Source organism: Canis aureus, chromosome 3, assembly GCF_053574225.1.
Source record: "Canis aureus isolate CA01 chromosome 3, VMU_Caureus_v.1.0, whole genome shotgun sequence".
NCBI classification, from domain to species: domain Eukaryota; kingdom Metazoa; phylum Chordata; class Mammalia; order Carnivora; family Canidae; genus Canis; species Canis aureus.
In genome coordinates, this window is record NC_135613.1 from 12731735 (window position 1) to 12741365 (window position 9631).

Genomic DNA, 9631 nt, shown 5'->3' on the forward strand with positions numbered 1-9631 from the left:
GACCTGGCTGAGGCCTACACAATCCCACAAGAATAAATTGGAACAGATCTGCACCGTGGCCCACATTTCTTAGAAAAGACAAGGCTGTCCTGCAGGCCAGAGCCAAATGCCCCCACACCCCTCCGGGAAGATGAAAGCTTATTCACTCACCGCAAAGGACAGCCTTGGAAGCCAACTACTTCCTCCTTCTGGAGGTTGTGTGAGCCCTGACCTGCAGGCCAACACCCTCTCAGAGCCAGGTGTCAACTTCCAGGAAACTCTGCTGAGATACAAGTGGGCTTGGCTTCTTGGGGAGAAACACTGATGGAAAGTGGGTATCGTTATGGGGGTGGGGAGTGGGGGCGGGGGTTGGGGCAAGCAAGGGACCCCTAAGCTGGCCTGGGGTTGTATGTCCCCCTACATGATACCCAGGGCCTCAGGAGTTTCATCTCCCTCAAACGGACAGCCAGACAACATCAGATTCATCCTGCCTGGGTCCTAGCAATGCTTAGTGATAGTGACATTTCTCTACAGAGCTCACAAAACACAACCATACACGTGACTTCACTGAATTGTTGCAACAACACTGGGCATAGCAGATGCCGTGCCATTTAGTAGCTGAGGAAGCTGGCGCCCTGCGTCTAAGGGACCTGGCCTCAGGTCACCTGGTGAACACGGGGGTGCCCCAGCTGATCTGAGATTTCTGTCTTCACACTCCTAGACTCTGGTACAGATCTGCTTTAATTTACATCATGGCCCTTTGAGCTCAAATCCCATGGCCCTGCTCTATGCGTGGGAACAAACCCAGTTCTTGCTCCTGGGCTTCGAAGAAAAATGTGGCAGTTCTCCTGTGTGGCACGAGGCCAGGTACAAGGGACAGGTAGGAAAATATATTTTGAGGCCCGGAGGGGGGCGGGGATGACTTTCGAGGGGCCCTAGCTTGCTGCAGATGGAGGCCTAGGTGAGCCAGGTTGAGGAGCTGGAAGAGGAGGACCTGAGGGGATAAAACACCAGACCACCGAAGACCTGGTTCTAACTGAGACTCTCTGTGTGACCCTGATTGTCACTTCCACGCCTGGGCCTCCTGGAGTGAAGCAGGACTCCACTAGCCAGGGCACTGTACTTTGCTTCCCGGGCCTAGGCTTTTTACGGGAGCCTGCTGAGTGTTTGGGGTGGGTGTGGAGAAGGGGCACGTCCCTTCCTAGATGGCGGATTTGCCCAGGAAGCAACTTCTCTTCGGTTTCTATCACTGTCAATTGGTTTTATCATTCTGAATTTTGTATAAACCATCTCCTAGGATATGTACACTTTAAGGCCTAGATTCCTTTACCCTCCATCATGTCTGTGAGGTTCATCTATGTTGTGGTCTGTTTCAGTAGGTTGTTTTTGTCGTTTGTTTCTTGGTTTTTTAAATTTGTTTATGAGAGAGAGTGTGCGTGCACATGCACATGCACATGAGGCAGGGACAGGCAGAGGGAGAGGGAGAGGGAGACAGAAACTTCAGCAGACACTGAGCTCACAGCGGAGTCCGATGCAGGGGCTGGATCTCCCAATCCTATTATCACTACCTGAGCCGAAACCAAGAGTTGGATGCTTAACTGATTGAGCCACCTAGGTGCCCCTGTTTGTTTGTTTTTGGTTGCTGGTAGTAGTAAATTATATTTTCATTCTCCTGTTGAGGAACATTTGAGTTGTTTTAAGCTTTTGTCTATTATGAATAAAGCTGCTTATCGACATGATTGTACAATTAAAAAATTTCTTTTAATAAACAACTACAGGGGATCCCTGGACAGCTCAGCGGTTTAGTGCCTGCCTTTGGCCCAGGGTATGATCCCATGGTATGGGATCGAGTCCCACACCGGGCTCCCTGCGTGGGGCCTGCTTCTCCCTCTGCCTATGTCTCTGCCTCTCTCTCTCTGTGTCTCTCATGAATAAATAAATAAATAAAATCTTAAAAAAAAAAGATATCAGACCAAAAAAGACAACCCATAAAACAAAAAATTGTGAAAGCAGATTTAGTAAAAATTAAAAAAGTTTTGGTTCTCAAAGCCATCACATGAAGATGAAAAGAGAGGCCTCACACTGGGAGAAAATATTTTTAAATACTATCTCTGGTAAAGGACTTACATGCAGTACTCAAAGACACTTACAACGAAACAATGAGAAGATAAAGGACCATTTTAAAAAATGGGCTGAAGATTTTAATAGCTATTTCACACAAAAGATGTATGAATGGAGAAAAACACATGAAAAGATGCTAAACATTAGTCACTAAAAAATGAAAAATAAAGCCACAATGAGATACAATTACATATCCAGGAAAATGAGAATAGTCTAAGAGATAGGCACTCCCAAGATTTAGCGAGATGTAGTGAGATCAGAAATTGCATATATTGCCGGTGGCAATGTAAAAAAAAAGGACGCTTTGGAATAGTTTGGCAGTCTCTTAAAAGTTAAATATATGCTTATTGTGAATCCCAGAAATTTTGCTTCTAGTTAACTGCCCAAGAGAGATGGACACACACGTCCATACTTGGCCCCAAGTGAGCGCCCAAAGCTGGAAACAACACACGGGTCCCTTGAATGTGGAACTGATAAACTGTGTGTGGCCATAATATAGAACCAGTCAGCATTAAAAGGGACCTAGTGGGGAGCCTGGGTGGCTCAGCGGTTTAGCGCCGCCTTCAGCCCTGGGCCTGATCCTGGAGACCCAGGATCGAGTCCCATGTCGGGCTCCCTGCATGAAGCCTGCTTCTCCCTCTGCCTGTGTCTCTGCCTCTCTCTCTCTCTATGTCTATCATGAATAAATAAATAAAATATTTAAAAAGATAAAATAAAAATACAGGTGGCAAGTGGGGGGAAGGAGTATGTGTGTGGTGTGAGAGCTACATCATGGTCTAAGTCAGGGGAGGATTTCTGAACTTAAAGTATGAGAAACAGCAGTATAAGGGTGGGTGAGGAGATGGACTTAGCACCAGAAGAAAGAGCTGCGAGAGTTGGCCGAGAATCCCACGGGTGGGCTTGGTCGGGGAACTGCTGTTTACCATCATCAGCCTTGTAGTTTTGCTTGACTTAAAAACTAGTATCCGCATTATTTTGATAAAAAATAAACATAAAATTAAAAAATTCAGTCACCAAAAGCGTATGCTTAAGCTCTTAGAAAAAGAGTAAGACCCAAGGCCTTTGCATGGTTGGGGCGGCAGGAGACCAGCGTTGCCCAAGGCCGGCTCCCTTAGGCCAGGGCTGCTTCTCTGGGGAGGGCTCCTGGGTGCCGGAGGGGTCCCTCACCCTCCAGAGACCCCAGATCCTGCCTCTGCCTCGGCTGGTGCGGTGGGGCTTGCAGTGGGCAGGAGCCTGAGGCTGCATCCCCCTCTCTTGTTCCTCTTGGTTCCTGGCAGGCTGAGTAGCCGCAGTCTGACACCTGGCATCCCGCCTGGGGGAGGCAAGCAGGTCCCAGTCAGGCAAAGGGAATTTTACATTTGGGACGAGGTGTGGCACCAGGTCATAAGGAGAGTCTGTGCCTAACGCCTGCTGAGGAGAGTATAGGGACCTCACGTTTACAAAGCATTTTGAGAGGAAAAGGTGGAGCCTAGAACAGGCAGGTGTGTCGTCAGGCCCAGACCTCTGCACTAAGGAGGTTTGGAAAGGAGAATGGGCACTTGCTTTTGTTTGTTTGCTTTTGGTTTTCTTTTTAGGTTATTGGAGAGAGAGAGGAGGGAGGGAGGGAGAGCAAGCATGAGCAGGGGAGTGGGGCACAGGGAGAGGGCGAAGCAGATTCCCTGCTGAGCCGGGATCACAATGGAGGGCTCCATCCCAGGACTCTGGGATCATGGCCTGAGCCAAAGACAGATGCTCAACCACTGAGCCACCCAGGTGCCCCGGGGTCGTGCTTTCCCATGCTCCATGCTTGTTGCCACTGGGATGTCCCTCCCATGATGCTGCCGAACTTCCATTTGAGAAGCTGCAGGAGCAGGAGAGCCTGTCACAAGTGGGGCGTCTCTGTCACAAGTGGGGCATCTCTGCTGTGGTGAGACTCTGGCCAGGAGCCCCCGTGTTGACACTCCCCTCTGTGGCCAGGGGTCCCAGCTGCCTTTGTTCCTCAAGACTGGAGGGAATCGGTCCCTCGCGGTCATGGGCTGGAGAGACTAGACGCATGCAGGGTCCCAGCTTCCCTGGGAGGCTGCTGTGAGGTTCCAAGCCGGAGCCTGTAGGAGCGGAGCTGGGCATCCAAGGACGAAGGTCTCCAGAGGGGAAGGAATGCTGCCCCGAGACTACCCTTGAACGGGAGATCTCGGCATCAACTATTCCTTGGGGTCCCCACCCCGCCTGCCTGCCTGCAGGTTTCAGACCTGCCAGCCCCCACGGTCGGGTGAGCCAAATCTTTAGATAAATCTCTCTATATATACACATCCTATAGAACCCGGTCTCTTTCCCGATAGTCTCTATCGGTGATGGGTGACTACTACACAGGTGGCTCAGGAAAGGTACCGTCCCAGGGTCATACACCAAGGGTGAGGCGGTGCGGGCATTCGGACCCAGGCCAGGTCAGCTCCAAAGTCATGTTCTTAACCAAACAGGACAATGGCCCTTTCACCTTGAACGATGAGGGTCCGAGTCAGATGAGGCCCCAGATCCAAGTGTCTGAGGGTCCCTAACTCCACGGAGCCTCCCCAGGGGAGCACAGCGGGAGGAATGGGCATGTCCCTCCATTCAAGGCTGCAGAAGGAGCCTCTCCGCTGCGTCCCGCCCGCCCCCGCCCAGAGGACAGGGGCCGCATGGGTTAGCACCTCTCAGGGGGAGGTTTGATTAGTCTGATTTGGGTTTTAGTTCATCCAGACCACCTGCACTCCACATGTAGGCCCCAGAGGCCCCAGGAAACGTGAATTCGTAGATCACAGCGCCACCTACTGGTCACACAGAGGGCCACGGGCAGAAACCAAATGCCCGCTGTTCTCTGAGGCCAGGATATTATCCCCATTTTACAGATTGGCAAATGGAACTTTTGCTCGCACTTTCCCCCATTCGTTCCATCATCTGTTAGATGCCAGGCACGATACTAGGTGTTGGGGGCTCAGAGAAGCCAGTTCCTCGGAGGGACTGATAGAACGAGTCGGGGAGAAGCGCAAAGACAGAGGTGGAAGGAGTAGAGCGGGCACCCCCGAGGGATCCAGGTGTCCTGGGAAGGAAAGGCTCCACCGACGACAAGCTGGTGATGGTGTGCCGAGGTTCAGAAATTCTGGAGGGGTGCCAAGCTGAGTGGAAGGGCCGTGAGGGTCCATCTGATTCTAAATTCAGAATTCTTTCCCAAACACAGAAGGGCAGGTGCCAGGAAGGGCAGCTTAGCGAGCAAATGAGGGGTTTGGCTGAGTGTGGCTTGAGAGCAAGATACGAGACAAGATGAGCTGCGCACAGGGGCTAAATGGGGCAGGATTCGGGCCGGAGGGTCACTCGCAGTTGGGCCCCAGGGCCACCATGAACCCTGCTCTGCACACCAAAGAGTGTGAACGGTCTCCCCCACAACAGGGAGTCAGGTGTATGTGCTAAGTCAGCCAGCGAGTAAAATGATTGGACGTAGTTGGAAAGATAATCCTGCAGAGCGAGGATGGGGTGACACGAGAAGCAGGGACATCTTCTCAGAGATGGTCACCACAGCAAGGGATGCTGGCAAAGCAGAGGCCAGAAGAGACGAGAGATACGGGGACACAGACTTGGTTGTGTGGCCGATGAGCTGGAGGTTCAGGGAGCAGTGAGAGGAGCCACCAGATGGCTCCCTGGTTTGTAGTTCGGTCCACCGTTTGTGGAAGCGAAATAAGAGTAGATGTGCGGGACAAGACGATGAGGGTGTTCGTGCCGTGTCAGCCTACGGGATCCCCGCATGGAGCTGCTGGAACGTCGGCGAGGTGAGCCGAATAAAGACCAGTGAGTCCAGGCTGCAGCGAGTGGAGAATTCCTCGAGGGGCTGGGGACCGGTGGCATCATTCCGACACGCCGACACTGGCGGAGACCCTCCATTTGCTGCAAGAGGCGGCCCACAAACCAGCCCAAGACCTGCTGCCTTGCACAAGCATTTCGTCTCATGCTTACGGGCCCGCAGGGGACTGCGGTTAGGCCGGGCAGCTGCTTCAGGCTGTGGGTCAGTGCACTCGGCTTCAGGTCGAGGTCAGATCTGTTTCCCGCGTCTCTCATCCTGCGTGACCCTCCACGACATGGTGGCTACACAGGGCGCACCGTCTTCTGATGAAGAGCAGCCCCCAGCAGGGCTAATGAGCGTGCAGAGTTCGCTTAAGGCCTCGCTGCAGACCCGCACACCGTGGCTGCTGCCTGTCTTTTAAAGAAAGGTCTCAGCGTGGCTGAAGCCAACCAAGCTCACAGGACGAGAGCTAGACTCCAGCACGTCCATGCACTGCCGGGTCACCTGGCAGAGGAACGAGGAGCCGCGGATGCCCACGGACCACAGCCAGTGGAGCTCCTCGCTGGTACAGGCCGTGCTCTGTTCCGTCTCTCTGTCTGCAGCATTGGAGACCCAGCCACCAGCCCCAAGTCCTCCTGGCCGCATGCCTTCTGCTACGGGGCAAAGACCTTTGGGTTCAGATGGACAACCTCGGCTCCGTTTCCTAGACCGTCACACAAGCCCTGAGATCTTGGAAAAGTCAGCTAACCTCTGAGTCTACATCATCTGCTAAAACCTCACCTCCTAAGACTGTCATAAAGACCGCATGGGATGATGTGTAAGAAAAACCTTGTCCTGCTTAGGAACCAGGAAAAATCCTTTCTAACCCACACACCTCTCAACAACTACCATTTGTCCTCCAGATTCTTTATCATAAATATCTTATAGATTTTATTTATTTATTCACGAGAGACACAGAGACATAAACAGAGAGGCAGAGACACAGGCAGAGGGAGAAGCAGGCTCCATGCAGGGAGCCCGACGTGGGACCCGATCCCGGGTCTTCAGGGTCACACCCTGGGTGGAAGGCAGCGCTAAACTGCTGAGCCGCCAGGGCTCCCCTCCAGATTCTTACACAGTCGTCATGCAGTGGTATCTAGACACAAGAGAAGTTCCTGGAAATCCCCTGGGAAGTAGTGATCAGACCTCCAGCCTCGCTGATTCCAGTTCGCTCAGAGGAGATTGCTTTAGGTGTCCCCGGGTGATTCTAAGGCACCACCGCTGGCATCTACCACACGCTGAGCACTTAACTGGACTAGTTCACTGTTTTGTGGGTTAAAGGTTTAGGTGTGTGCCCTCATGACCTTCAGAAGGAGGAAGGGAGGCTTTCTGTCTCCAGCCAAGCCACCACTGATGGCGGGTGATACGATGCCTGTGTGTGCTGTACCTCGGTGTCCAAATTCCGTTTCACACTCTGGTAACAGATGCAAATGGTCTTACGTACAATGTTTATCCTTGTGATGGCAAATACATACATAAATCACTAGAGATGAAGGACTTTTCCCAAGTGGACACGGCCAGAGTGATTAAAATGTGTGTTTATTCATTTACAAACCTAGTAGCAGGCAAAGAACATCTTAATTAAAATCGGCTTGATCGGGATCCCTGGGTGGCGCAGCGGTTTGGCGCCTGCCTTTGGCCCAGGGCGCGATCCTGGAGACCCGGGATCGAATCCCACGTCGGGCTCCCGGTGCACGGAGCCTGCTTCTCCCTCTGCCTGTGTCTCTGAGCCTCTCTCTCTCTCTCTGTGACTATCATGAATAAATAAATAAAATCTTTAAAATAAAATAAAATCGGCTTGATCGAAACACAGGGCACGATGTTCCCACTGCGTTCGTGGAGTCGGAAACGCTGGTCATTCTGGGTGCCTAAAGTCACAGGGCTGCTGAGAAAGACCCCCCTCGCAGGAAAGTGCCTTAAATGTCCTCGGGACCTCGTGCCGACCCTACAGGGGGGTAGAAAGGGGCTGAGGCGACTGCACATTTACAAACGTAAATAAGGAGTTACAGCCCTGTACCCTAATCACAATGGCATTTCCCGTATCCTAAGAGTAGACCGGAGAACAAAGCGTTCACTGTGCTGCTAGAAACCCCTTGATTGAAACAAGCTGCAGAAAGGCCTTTGATCTGGGGACTGGAAGCTATGGGGCGAGGACGGGAACCCTCAGAATGAGTGAAGTTACTTTTTGTTCTTCCTGTCTACACCCCCCAGGGGACATTCCGGGGCCTTAAGGCCGGAGACCTCGGCTCCAGGTCTTGGTGTGCAAAGGAAATCCCGGCACAGATCTTTTGAAACAGATGCTAAAAATACCCTCTCCCCACCCCTTGCAATCTCTGTCCCCGAGGGTTGCAAAGCTGAGTCCGAGCAGCAGGAGAAGGTCCTATGAAGACATGTGTGATGGTCATGGGTTGAGGGAAGAGGGAAAGCTGTGCCGACCGCTCCTCGCTGCGCGTCGCCGGCAGGGAATCCACGCCTCGACGGTCACCGCGCGGCACCCTCCGCTCCGTGCGGACAGCGGGCTTCCTCCCAGTCCTTAGCCCACGAGCGGCGCGGCAGGGCATGGTCACGCCGCTCGGCCGGGAAGCTGCGAGGTTTTCTCCCCACACTGCCGCGTCCGGCCATCGGGCCTGGCTCCCCAGGAATACACCTCGGATGGGTTCGTCTAGTCGCTCGTCTTCGGGCCAGTCGGGTGGCCCCAAGCTCTCAGCCCTTGGCTAGAATGCTCGATCGTTTCTCCAGCACCGAGTCCAGCACGTCCTCTGCGCTCCCGGAGTCTCCGGGCTCAGCAGCCAGAACTCGGGCGCCGCGTCGTGCGAGTGAAGCGGCGGCCCCGCGGGGAGCCACGTCTGCAGCTCGCGGGCGGCCTGGAGCCCCGCGGCCCGCGCTGGCCCGCCCCTCCCTGACGCGGGCGCCTCGGCCGAAAGGGGCCGCAGGGACGCCAGGGGCCTGCGCGGGGCCGGGGCTCGGATCCCACGGGCGGGAAAGGAGGACGAGGCGCAGCCGGCACGGGCCGCCGTAGCCCGAGCACGCTGCCCACTCGGGGGGCGGACTGCACGCCGCGCCGGGCCGGGCTCCGAGCGCCGGGGAGCCCGCCCGGCCCACGACCGCGGCGCTGCGGAGGGAGGGCCGGGCCTGCAACGGGCGGGAACCGCAGCGGCCCGACGGACGGCGCAGGCGCAGGCGCGGCGCGGCGCTCCCCGGGGAAGGGAACCGGGCCGCGCACGGGGAGCGCGGGCGGCGGCGGGCACCTCGGGGCGGACGCAAGGAGCCCCCTTCCCGCGACCGCGACGAGCCGGGGACGCGGAGTGACGTCGGGCCGCAGCTCGGGGTCTCCAGTCGCGCTCCGAGGTCAGGCCGGGCCGGCAGGCGGGACTCGGCCGCGCCCCCCAGAGCCTCGCCCAGGAGGCGCCGAGCGCCCGCCGGTCCCGCGCGCCCTTCTGCGGACGGCGGACGTCCCGCCCACGGCGGACGTCCCGGCTCCCCCCGTCGGGGTCAAGCGGGCGGGCGGCCGAGCCCCAGCCCCAGCCCCCGCCCCCACTCCCAGCCGCGAGCCCGCGCCCCAGCCCGCCCGGACCCGCGCCGCGGCCCAGCGCGGCCCAGAGCCCCGGGGCGGGGCCTCGCGAGACCCAAACAAGCCCCACGTGGCAGGGGCGGGGCCGCCTCGGGGACGTCACGGCGCGCGCGTGCGCGGCAGCGACGGCC